Source organism: Lolium rigidum, chromosome 5 (assembly GCF_022539505.1).
Source record: "Lolium rigidum isolate FL_2022 chromosome 5, APGP_CSIRO_Lrig_0.1, whole genome shotgun sequence".
Lineage (NCBI taxonomy): Eukaryota > Viridiplantae > Streptophyta > Magnoliopsida > Poales > Poaceae > Lolium > Lolium rigidum.
This window is the reverse complement of record NC_061512.1, coordinates 31,969,906-31,982,775: the sequence shown is the minus strand read 5'-3', so window position 1 is coordinate 31,982,775 and position 12,870 is coordinate 31,969,906.

Sequence of the window (12,870 nt, the reverse complement as noted above, 5' to 3'; positions counted from 1 at the left end):
ATTCTCGCCTTTTATTTCGCATTGCCTGTTTTGCTATGCTCGATGGATTTTTCGATTCCATTAACTTTCGGTAGCTTTGTGCAATGTCCAGAAGTGTTAAGAATGATTATGTCACCTCTCGAACATGTAAATTTTAATTGTGCACTAACCCTCTAATGAGTTGTTTTGAGTTTGGTGTGGAGGAAGTTTTCAAGGATCAAGAGAGGGGGATGATACAATATGATCAAGGAGAGTGAAAGCTCTAAGCTTGGGGATGCCCCGGTGGTTCACCCCTGCATATTTCAAGAATACTCAAGCGCCTAAGCTTGGAGATGCCCAAGGCATCCCCTTCTTCATCGACAACATTATTAGGTTCCTCTAGTGAAACTATATTTTTATTCCATCACATATTATGTACTTTGCTTGGAGCGTCTGTTTGTTTTTGTTTTTGTTTTGTTTGAATAAAATGGATCCTAGCATTCATTGTGTGGGAGAGAGACACGCTCCGTTGTTGCATATGGACAAATATGTCCTTAGGCTTTACTCATAATATTCATGGCGAAGGTTGAATCTTCTTCGTTAAATTGTTATATGGTTGGAATCGGGAAATGATACATGTAGTAATTGTAAAATGTCTTGGATAATGTGATACTTGGAATTGTTGTGCTCATGTTTAAGCTCTTGCATCATATACTTTGCACCCATTAATGAAGAAATACATAGAGCTTGCTAAAATTTGGTTTGCATAATTGCTCTCTCAAAGGTGTAGATAATTTCTAGTAAAGAGTTTGAACAACAAGGAAGACGGTGTAGAGTCTTATAATGTTTACAATATGTCTTTTATGTGAGTTTTGCTGCACCGCTTCATCCTTGTGTTTGTTTCAAATAACCTTGCTAGCCTAAGCCTTTTATCGAGAGGGAATACTTCTCATGCATCCAAAATCCTTGAGCCAACCACTATGCCATTTGTGTCCACCATACCTACCTACTACATGGTATTTCTCCGCCATTCCAAAGTAAATTGCTTGAGTGCTACCTTTAAAATTTCTATCCTCTACCTTTGCAATATATAGCTCATGGGACAAATAGCCTAAAAACTATTATGGTATTGAATATGTACTTATGCACTTTATCTCTTATTAAGTTGCTTGTTGTGCGATAACCATGTTCCCGGGGACGCCATCAACTACTCTTTGTTGAATATCATGTGAGTTGCTATGCATGTCCGTCTTGTCCGAAGTAAGGGAGATTTACCGCTAGAATGGTTAGAGCATGCATACTCGTTAGAGAAGAACATTGGGCCGCTAACTAAAGCCATGATCCATGGTGGAAGTTTCGAGTTTAGGACAAATATCCTCAATCTCATATGAGAAAATTAATAATTGTTGAATGCTTAAGCATTAAAGAGGAGTCCATTATCTCGTTGTCTATGTTGTCCCGATATGGATGTCTAAGTTGAGAATAATTAAAAGCGAGAAATCCAATGCGAGCTTTCTCCTTAGACCTTTGTACGAGCGGCATAGAGGTACCCCTTTGTGACACTTGGTTAAAACATATGTATTACGATGATAATCCAGGTAATCCGAGCTAATTAGGACAAGGTGCGGGCACTATTAGTATACTATGCATGAGGCTTGCAACTTGTAAGATATAATTTACATAACACATATGCTTTATAACTACCGTTGACAAAATTGTTTCTTGTTTTCAAAACCAAAGCTCTAGCACAAATATAGCAATCAATGCTTCCCTCTGCGAAGGGCCTTTCTTTTACTTTTATGTTGAGTCAGTTCACCTATTTCTCTCCATCTCAAAAAGCAAACACTTGTGTGAACTGTGCATTGATTCCTACATACTTGCATATTGCACTTGTTATATTACTTTACATTGACAATATTCATGAGATATACATGTTATAAGTTGAAAGCAACCAGCTGAAACTTAATCTTCCTTTGTGTTGCTTCAATACCTTTACTTTGAATTTATTGCTTTATGAGTTAACTCTTATGCAAGACTTATTGATGCTTGTCTTGAAGTACTATTCATGAAAAGTCTTTGCTATATGATTCATTTGTTTACTCATGTCATTTACCATTGTTTGGATCGCTGCATTCATTACATGTGCTTACAATAGTATGATCAAGGTTATGATGGCATGTCACTCCAGAAATTATCTTTGTTATCGTTTACCTGCTCGGGACGAGCAAAAACCAAGCTTGGGGATACTGATACGTCTCCGACGTATCGATAATTTCTTATGTTCCATGCCACATTATTGATGATATCTACATGTTTTATACATACTTTATGTCATATTTATGCATTTTCCGGCACTAACCTATTAACGAGATGCCGAAGAGCCGATTCTTTGTTTTCTGCTGTTTTTGGTTTCAGAAATCCTAGTAAGGAAATATTCTCGGAATTGGACGAAATCAACGCCCAGGGGCCTATTTTCACACGAAGCTTCCAGAAGTCCGAGTGAGAGACAAAGTGGGGCCACGAGGCGCCGCCACACTAGGGCGGCGCGGCCCAGGGGGGCCGCGCGGCCCTAGCGTGTGGGGCCCCCGTGACGCCTCATGACCTGCCCTTCCGCCTACTTAAGATCTTCGTCGCGAAACCCCCAGTACCGAGAGCCACGATACGGAAAACCTTCCAGAGACGACGCCGCCGCCAATCCCATCTCGGGGGATTCAGGAGATCGCCTCCGGCACCCTGCCGGAGAGGGGAATCATCTCCCGGAGGACTCTTCACCGCCATGGTCGCCTCCGGAGTGATGTGTGAGTAGTTCACCCCTGGACTATGGGTCCATAGCGGTAGCTAGATGGTCGTCTTCTCCTAATTGTGCTTCATTGTCGGATCTTGTGAGCTGCCTAACATGATCAAGATCATCTATCTGTAATGCTATATGTTGTGTTTGTTGGGATCCGATGGATAGAGAATGCTATGCTATGTTGATTATCAATCTATTACCTATGTGTTGTTTATGATCTTGCATGCTCTCCGTTATTAGTAGAGGCTCCGGCCAAGTTTTTACTCTTAACTCCAAGAGGGAGTATTTATGCTCGATAGTGGGTTCATGCCTCCATTAAATGCAGGACGATGACGAGAAAGTTCTAAGGTTGTGGATGTCTTGTTGCCACTAGGGATAAAACATTGATGCTATGTGCGAGGATGTAGTTATTGATTACATTACGCACCATACTTAATGCAATTGTCTGTTGTTTTCAACTTAATACTGGAAGGGGTTCGGATGATAACCTAAAGGTGGACTTTTTAGGCATAGATGCATGCTGGATAGCGGTCTATGTACTTTGTTGTAATGCCCAATTAAATCTCACAATACTCATCATATCATGTATGTGCATTGTCATGCCCTCTCTATTTGTCAATTTCCCAACTGACATTTGTTCACCCAACATGCTATTTATCTTATGGGAGAGACACCACTAGTGAACTGTGGACCCCGGTGAGATTGACAACCTCACTGTTATGTTGGGGCAAAGTACTTTGGTTGTGTTGTGCAGATTCCACGTTGGCGCGGGAATCCCTGGTGTTGCGCCGCACTACATCTCGCCGCCATCAACCTTCAACGTGCTTCTTGGCTCCTACTGGTTCGATAAACCTTGGTTTCTTACTGAGGGAAAACTTGCCGCTGTACGCATCACACCTTCCTCTTGGGGTTCCCAACTGTCGCGTGCTGTACGCGTATCAACGGGACACGGGATCATAGCACCGGTAACCTTTGGTGTTGGGGGGATAGCCAAGGAAGACACAGGGAACGGAACGTGGGGCAAGTTTATGAGGAGAAGTGGACGCGGTGCTAGGATAACAGAGACACCCGAAGGTCCGAAGACCATCGTAGGACGGTGGGACACCGAATATGAGCTGGGTGAGGAGCATAGTTCCAGCGAGGGCGATAGGGTCGGATGTTGAGAAGGAGGGTGGCGGTGGAGAGAGTATCCGGCCAGAAGCGGGGCGGGACGTGAGAGTGGAACATCAGTGTGCGGACGCAGTCATTAAGAGTGCGGATGACGCGTTCAGCGCGGCCATTCTGCTGAGACGTATAAGGACAAGTGAGACGGAAGACGGTGCCGTGCGACGCGAGGAGATGGCGGACAGCGGCGTTGTCAAATTCCTTTCCGTTGTCAGTCTGAAGTGTGAGGATGGGACGACTAAACTGAGTGGCGACATAGGAGTAGAAGGTAGTGAGAGTGGCGAAGACGTTAGACTTACGACGAAGTGGGAATGTCCATACATAATGAGAGAAATCATCCAAAAGGACTAAATAATATAAGTAACCCGTGTTGCTGGCAACCGGGGATGTCCAAACGTCACTATGTAAAAGCTGAAACGGAAAAGTAGAAATAGTGGTAGACTCGCTAAAGGGAAGCCGTACATGTTTGCCAAGACGACAGGCATTACAAGTATGATGTTCGGCCTTATTACAGGAGAATGAAAAAGTCTGAAGAATTTGACGCAAGACGGTGGCGTTGGTATGACCAAGACGAGCATGCCAAAGGTCGACGCTGGTGGTGAGGGCGGCTGGGCGAGTGGCGGCTGTGGAAGAGGGGTGCACCGGGTAGAGCTCGTCGCCAGGGCTGTCACATCGGTGCAAAATCGTCCGAGTGCGGGCGTCCTTCACAGAAAAACCAACGGCGTCAAATTTAACAGAGATAGGATTTTCTCGAGTAAGTTGGCGAACAGAAACTAGACTTTTAACTAAGTTAGGACAGACGAGGACATTAGACATCTTAAGGGTTCGTTTGGCTGTTTGGGCCGAACTTCCCCGGGAAAATATTCCCGGACGGGAATAGGCAGAAACAGGAGCAAACCCCCGGGATTAATTTCCCGACCTCCGGACTAGGGGAAAAATCTCCCCGGGAAAAGGCCGGGATTCCGCCGGGTTTGCTGTAACCAAACGAGGCCTAATGGGAGTGGACGTGGATGGAAAAGACATACTACCGACATGTGTAATGGAAAAAGAGGAACCGTCGCCGACGGTGATGCGAGTGGAGGTTGAAGGAGATATGCCCTAGAGGCAATAATAAAGTTGTTATTATTTATATCTTTATGTTTATGATAAATGTTTATATATCATGCTATAATTGTATTAACCGAAACATTAGTACATGTGTGATATGTAGACAACAAAGAAGTCCCTAGTATGCCTCTTAAACTAGCTTGTTGATTAATGGATGATTAGTTTCATAATCATGAACATTGGATGTTATTAATAACAAGGTTATATCATTGTATGAATGATGTAATGGACACACCCAATTAAGCGTAGCATAAGATCTAGTCATTAAGTTATTTGCTATAAGCTTTCGATTCATAGTTACCTAGTCCTTATGACCATGAGATCATGTAAATCACTTATACCGGAAAGGTACTTTGATTACACCAAACACCACTGCGTAAATGGGTGGCTATAAAGGTGGGATTAAGTATCCGGAAAGTATGAGTTGAGGCATATGGATCAACGGTGGGATTTGTCCATCCCGATGACGGATAGATATACTCTGGGCCCTCTCGGTGGAATGTCGTCTAATGTCTTGCAAGCATATGAATGAGTTCATAAGAGACCACATACCACGGTACGAGTAAAGAGTACTTGTCGGGAGACGAGGTTGAACAAGGTATAGAGTGATACCGAAGATCAAACCTCGGACAAGTAAAATATCGCGAGACAAAGGGAATTGGTATCGTATGTGAATGGTTCATTCGATCACTAAAGTCATCGTTGAATATGTGGGAGCCATTATGGATCTCCGGATCCCGCTATTGGTTATTGGTCGGAGTGAGTACTCAACCATGTCCGCATAGTTCACGAACCGTAGGGTGACACACTTAAAGTTGGATGTTGAAATGGTAGTACTTGAATATGGAATGGAGTTCGAATATTTGTTCGGAGTCCCGGATGAGATCCCGGACATCACGAGGAGTTCCGGAATGGTCCGGAGAATAAGATTCATATATAGGAAGTCATATTCCAAGTTTGGAAATGATCCGGTGCATTTATGGCAGGTTCTAGAAGGTTCTAGAAAAGTCCGGAAGAAACGCACTATGGAAGGTGGAGTCCGGAAGGACTCCACAAGCTTGGCCAGCCAAACCCTAAAGGAGGAGTCCCGGGTGGGCTCCACCTAGAGGTGGCCGGCCACCCCACCTCAAGGAAAGGTGGGAGTCCCACCTTGAGTGGGACTCCCTCCTTGAGTAGGTTTCCCACATATGGGAGGTTTTAGTGTTGGGGTCTTATTCGAAGACTTGGACTACAACTCTTGGGGCTTCCACCTATATAATGAGGGGCATAGGAGAGGGGGCTGACCACTTCAAGCCTCAGCCTTGGCCGCACCCCTTAGAGGGCCGGCGCCCAATCCCCCTCTCTCCCCAAACCCTAGCGGTATCTCTCCTCCACCACATCCCGCACGCTTAAGCGAAGCTCCGCCGGATTTCTCCACCACCACCGACACCACGCCGTCGTGCTATCGGATTCAAGAGGAGCTACTACTTCCGCTGCCCGCCGGAACGGGGAGGTGGACGTCGTCTTCATCAACAACCGAACGTGTGACCGAGTACGGAGGTGCTGCCCGTTCGTGGCGCCGGAACCGATCGTGATCAAGATCTTCTACGCGCTTTTGCAAGCGGCAAGTGAACGTCTACCGCAGCAACAAGAGCCTCATCTTGTAGGCTTTGGAATCTCTTCAAGGGTGAGACTCGATACCCCCTCGTTGCTACCGTCTTCTAGATTGCATCTTGGCTTGGATTGCGTGTTCGCTGTAGGAAATTTTTTGTTTTCTATGCAACGTTATCCTACAGAGGTATGGACGGGAGTGGAAGAAGTGAGGTGTCGTCGTGGTGAACAGACAGATGCCATAGGATGGCTTAAGTTGGGGCCGAATGGACGCAAGAGGATTAGGGGGAGGGTTTGTGATTAGATGGGATGAACTTCCGGATGGTTTCCTCAAGAACTTAGCCAAGGCTAGAGGTTGAAGAAGAAAGACATAAGGAAGAACTCGCTCTAGATCATCTTCTTCATTGATCTCAACAGGTTACAAGTTTTTCAGTACAAGTTCTTCCAAACCTAGCTCTCTTCGTGCGTGCCCGTAAGAGGGGCAGCCCCCTCTCCTTATATAGGGGAGAGGTGGCTTACAGGGCAAGAAACCCTAATGGCATCTTTGACTAGACAAACTACTTTACAAAGCTACTTTAATCATAGAAGACACCGGAGTCCTCTTTAATCTGGGATGCTGACGTCCTCCGGCTTCTTTGACCGTCATCCTTCTCTTTATCGTCAGCCCTTCGTCTAAAGTTACTTTGCTTAGCTCATCTTTGTCTTCTAGCTCTGGAGAGAATCTTTGACCAGTCCTGCCGACCTGCTCGTTTTTCCGGTGGCCCGGTATCTTCTTACCTGGTAGCGGCATACCCCTCTTGGGGATACCGGCTTAACTTTACTTAGCTGAGTTCTTATCTTTAAGTTTCGGTACGAACATTAAACCGGTATCTTGATGGCTCAAACCATCCGGTTTGGCATGCCTTTGGCATACCGGGGGTCACCCCCCCAACATTAGTCCCCGAAGCTGGTATAGTCTGGCGGATACTATCCAACGAGACCATGCCGAGTTCTTTCTTTTTAGGATACCGGTTTAATCTATCCGGCCTTAGGCTTGGATCCGGCATCTTTGCCCAGATCATCGCTATCTCTTCTCCTTGAGGCATTATCCGGTGTCTTATCCTCCGGCATCTTAGTCATTGAATACTTCCTCGGCGACGTCGAGAATATCTCGGGCCCGCGCTCGTCAGTGACATGCGCACTGTAACTGACATGCCAGTGTCAGGGGTCACTTCGCTTCGACTCCCGCGCGTCCATTTAATGCACCGCTGCGGATCCCACTAGCCGCTTTGGATCCCGTGTGCGCCTCCGTGTGGCCTCCCCTTTTTTCGCGTGTACCTCATTGCCACGTGGCGGCCCGTGGCGCAAACCGTCGCGGGCCGCGAGGCGAACCGCCATGGCCCAGCGGTTTCCAGCCCATCTTCTTTCTCCTTTATAAGCACAACTGCCCCTTCTTCTTCCTCTTCTCCGCATTCCCCTACCTTTGCGCATAGTGTTCCTCGTCTCTGCGCCTTCGCCGCTCTCCGTCCGCCGTTGCTCGCTTGAGCTTCGCCGCCCGGCGAACTTACGCCGCGTTTCCGCCGGACGTCGTCGTGCGGGAATCTTCTGCAGCACCTTCTTCGAGCGCGCTGCATTCTCGCCTCTTCGTGACCTTCTCCGCCTCGCCGTCGACGGCGCTCGTCGGTGATCGCAGGCCCCTTCCTTCGCCGGCGAAAGTCTTCCTCAGTGACTGCGACGCTCAAGGTTAGTTTCAATCTTACTTCGCTCGCCATCTGCTTGCTTTTCAGATCTTGGGTCTACGGTGTTCTTATTTCCTCTTTTTCTTTGGTTTTCTTCTTACTCGTAGATCTTCACGCGGGGTCCAAGTGTGGGATTTCTGTTTTTTCGCCTACCCATCCAATGTCCGACGAGGAATCTTCCTCCGCACCTTCTTCTTCTTTTCCCGTTAAGCGCCGTAGGCAGGTCTCCCGGCGAATCCACGGCTTCGGATCCGATGGAGACCGATTCCGGCAACCAGCGGGGATCCGGTAGCCACCAAGAGTCCGGTGGCCATTTAGAATCCGGTAGCTTTAGCCAAGCATCCGGTAGCCACCTTGAAGCGAGTAGCTCCGGCGAAGCATCCGGTAGCTCCGGCCAATCATCCGGCGCGGAGCCTTCCCCAATCACCCGCGGAGCTGGATGGGCTCCGGTGTCACCGAATATGAGATCGATTGGTTGTACCGGTCCCGCAGGATTCCGGAAGGAGTCACTTGCCGGATTCTTGGCGATGAAATCGAACCGGACCCCAAGCCCGGTGAATATGTTGTTTTTCTTGCTCACTTTGAGCGTGGCTTCGGCCTTCCTGCCTCCCCTTTTTTCCGGGAGTTTTTAGATTTCTACAAACTCCAACCTCACCATCTTCCTGGCAACGCCATCTTCTATCTTTCTTGCTATGCCACCTTCATGGAGGCCTATATCGGCATTCGTCCCACTCGTGAGACGTTTGCCCGCTTCTTTTGTCTGCGGATTAACTCCGTCCAGGGAAAGGAAATCCCTAAGCCCAAGCCGCCCGTGGAGTGCGAATCTTGCATCGTTGGCTCTCGCCAAGGGAGCACTTTCCTTAAGTTTGCCGTCCTCGAATCCTGCCGCGTCTGGCAAGGAACCTTTTTCTACGTGAAGAACAGCGGCCGTGCTGATCTTATTGATCTTCCTCCGTTCCAAGCGGGGCCTCCTAGCAAAACCAACTGGAGCTACAACCCGAAGACGGATCATGCCGAAACCAGCCGGGTGGTACGCTTCTTGGCCTCTTTGAAGAAGGAGACCAACATCTGCTCGGATGATATCATCCGCACCTTTATCTCACGTCGGGTGCTTCCTCTGAAGCGCCGTGCGCATAGGATGAGCGAGATGTATGGCCTAGGCGATCCTACCAAGATCACAGGCCGTCCCCTTAGCAAGAAGGACGTTGTTCGCAAGGCTAAGCAGATTTGCCAAACTGCTATGCCATTTGACTGGGAATGGGGCTGATGGCGTGTATTTCACACGTTCGTTGGGCAACCCCAAGAGGAAGGTATGATGCGCACAGCAGCAAGTTTTCCCTCAGAAAGAAACCAAGGTTTATCGAACCAGGAGGAGCCAAGAAGCACGTTGAAGGTTGATGGCGGCGGGATGTAGTGCGGCGCAACACCGGAGATTCCGGCGCCAACGTGGAACCTGCACAACACAACCAAAGTACTTTGCCCCAACGAAACGGTGAGGTTGTCAATCTCACCGACTTGCTGTAACAAAGGATTAACCGTATTGTGTGGAAGATGATTGTTTGCAGAGAAAATAGTAAAAACAAGTATTGCAGCAGATTTGTATTTCAGTATTAAAGAATGGACCGGGGTCCACAGTTCACTAGATGTGTCTCTCCCATAAGATAAAAGCATGTTGGGTGAACAAATTACAGTCGGGCAATTGACAAATAGAGAGGGCATAACAATGCACATACATGACATGATAAGTATAGTGAGATTTAATTGGGCATTACGACAAAGTACATAGACCGCCATCCAAGCTGCATCTATGCCTAAAAAGTCCACCTTCGAGGTTATCATCCGAACCCCCTCCGGTATTAAGTTGCAAAGCAACGAGACAATTGCATTAAGTATGGTGCGTAATGTAATCAACAACTACATCCTCGGACATAGCGCCAATGTTTTATCCCTAGTGGCAACAGCACAACACAACCTTAGAACTTTACGTCACTTGTCCCGGTGTCAATGCGAGGCATGAACCCACTATCAAGCATAAATACTCCCTCTTGGAGTTAAAAGCAAAAACTTGGCCGAGCCTCTACTAGTAACGGAGAGCATGCAAGATCATAAACAACACATATGTAATAACTTGATAATTAACATGACATGGTATTCTCTATCCATCGGATCCCGACAAACACAACATAGAGTATTACGGATAGATGATCTTGATCATGTTAGGCAGCTCACAAGATCCAACAATGAAGCACAATGAGGAGAAGACAACCATCTAGCTACTGCTATGGACCCATAGTCCAGGGGTGAACTACTCACTCATCACTCCGGAGGCGACCATGGCGGTGTAGAGTCCTCCGGGAGATGAATCCCCTCTCCGGCAGGGTGCCGGAGGAGATCTCCGAGAATCCCCGAGATGGGATCGGCGGCGGCGGCGTCTCGGTAAGGTTTTCCGTATCGTGGTTCTTCGCCTCGGGGTTTCGCGACGGAGGCTTTAAGTAGGCGGAAGGGCGAGTCGGGGGCACGACGAGGGGCCCACACCATAGGGCGGCGCGGGCCCCCTTGGCCGCGCCGCCATGTGGTGTCGCCACCTCGTGGCCCCACTTCGTATGTTCTTCGGTCTTCCGGAAGCTCCGTGGAAAAATAGGCCCACGGGTCTTCGTTTCGTCCAATTCCGAGAATATTTCGTTACTAGGATTTACGAAACCAAAAACAGCGAAAACGAGAGCGGCACTTCGGCATCTTGTTAATAGGTTAGTTCCGGAAAATGCACGAATATGACATAAAGTGTGCATAAAACATGTAGGTATCATCAATAATATGGCATAGAACATAAGAAATTATCGATACGTCGGAGACGTATCAAGCATCCCCAAGCTTAGTTACTGCTCGTCCCGAGCGGAGTAAAACGATAACAAAGATAATTTCTGAAGTGATATGCCATCATAACCTTGATCATACTATTTGTAAACATATGTAGTGAATGCAGCGATCAAAACAATGGTAATGACATGAGTTAAACAAGTGAATCATAAAGCAAAGACTTTTCATGAATAGTACTTCAAGACAAGTATTAATAAGTCTTGCATAAGAGTTAACTCATAAAGTAATAAATCAAAGTAAAGGTATTGAAGCAACACAAAGGACGATTAAGTTTCAGCGGTTGCTTTCAACTTGTAACATGTATATCTCATGGATAATTGTCAACATAGAGTAATATAACAAGTACAATATGCAAGTATGTAGGAATCAATGCACAGTTCACACAAGTGTTTGCTTCTTGAGGTGGAGAGAGATAGGTGAACTGACTCAACATAAAAGTAAAAGAATGGTCCTTCAAAGAGGAAAGCATCGATTGCTATATTTGTGCTAGAGCTTTTATTTTGAAAACATGAAACAATTTTGTCAACGGTAGTAATAAAGCATATGAGTTATGTACATTATATCTTACAAGTTGCAAGTCTCATGCATAGTATACTAATAGTGCCCGCACCTTGTCCTAATTAACTTGGACTACCGGATCTTTGCAATGCACATGTTTTGACCAAGTGTCACAATGGGGTACCTCCATGCCGCTCGTACAAAGGTCTAAGGAGAAAGCTCGCATTTTGGATTTCTCGCTTTTGATTATTCTCAACTTAAACATCCATACCGGGACAACATGGACAACGAGATAATGGACTCCTCTTTAATGCATAAGCATGTGGCAACAATTATTATTCTCATATGAGACTGAGGATATATGTCCAAGCTGAAACTTCCACCATGAATCATGGCTTTAGTTAGCGGCCCAAAGTTCTTCTCTAACAATATGCATGCTCCAACCATGAAGGTGGTAGATCTCTCTTGCTTCGGACAAGACGGACATGCATAGCAACTCACATGATATTCAACAAAGAATAGTTGATGGCGTCCCAGAAGCATGGTTATCGCACAACAAGCAACTTAATAAGAGATAAAGTGCATAAGTACATATTCAATACCACAATAGTTTTTAAGCTATTTGTCCCATGAGCTATATATTGCAAAGGTGAATGATGGGATTTTAAAGGTAGCACTCAAGCAATTTACTTTGGAATGGCGGATAAATACCATGTAGTAGGTAGGTATGGTGGACACAAATGGCATAGTGGTTGGCTCAAGTATTTTGGATGCATGAGAAGTATTCCCTCTCGATACAAGGTTTAGGCTAGCAAGGTTATTTGAAACAAACACAAGGATGAACGGTACAGCAAAACTCACATAAAAGACATATGGTAAACATTATAAGACTCCATACCGTCTTCCTTGTTGTTCAAAACTCAATACTAGATGTTATCTAGACTCTAGAGAAACCAAATATGCAAACCAAATTAGCAAGCTCTAAGTATTTCTTCATTAATGGGTGCAAAGTATATGATGCAAGAGCTTAAACATGAGCACAACAATTGCCAAGTATCACATTATCCAAGACATTTTAGAGTTACTACATGTAGTATTTTCCAATTCCAACCATATAACAATTTAACGAAGAAGAAACTTCGCCATGAATACTATGAGTAGAGCCTA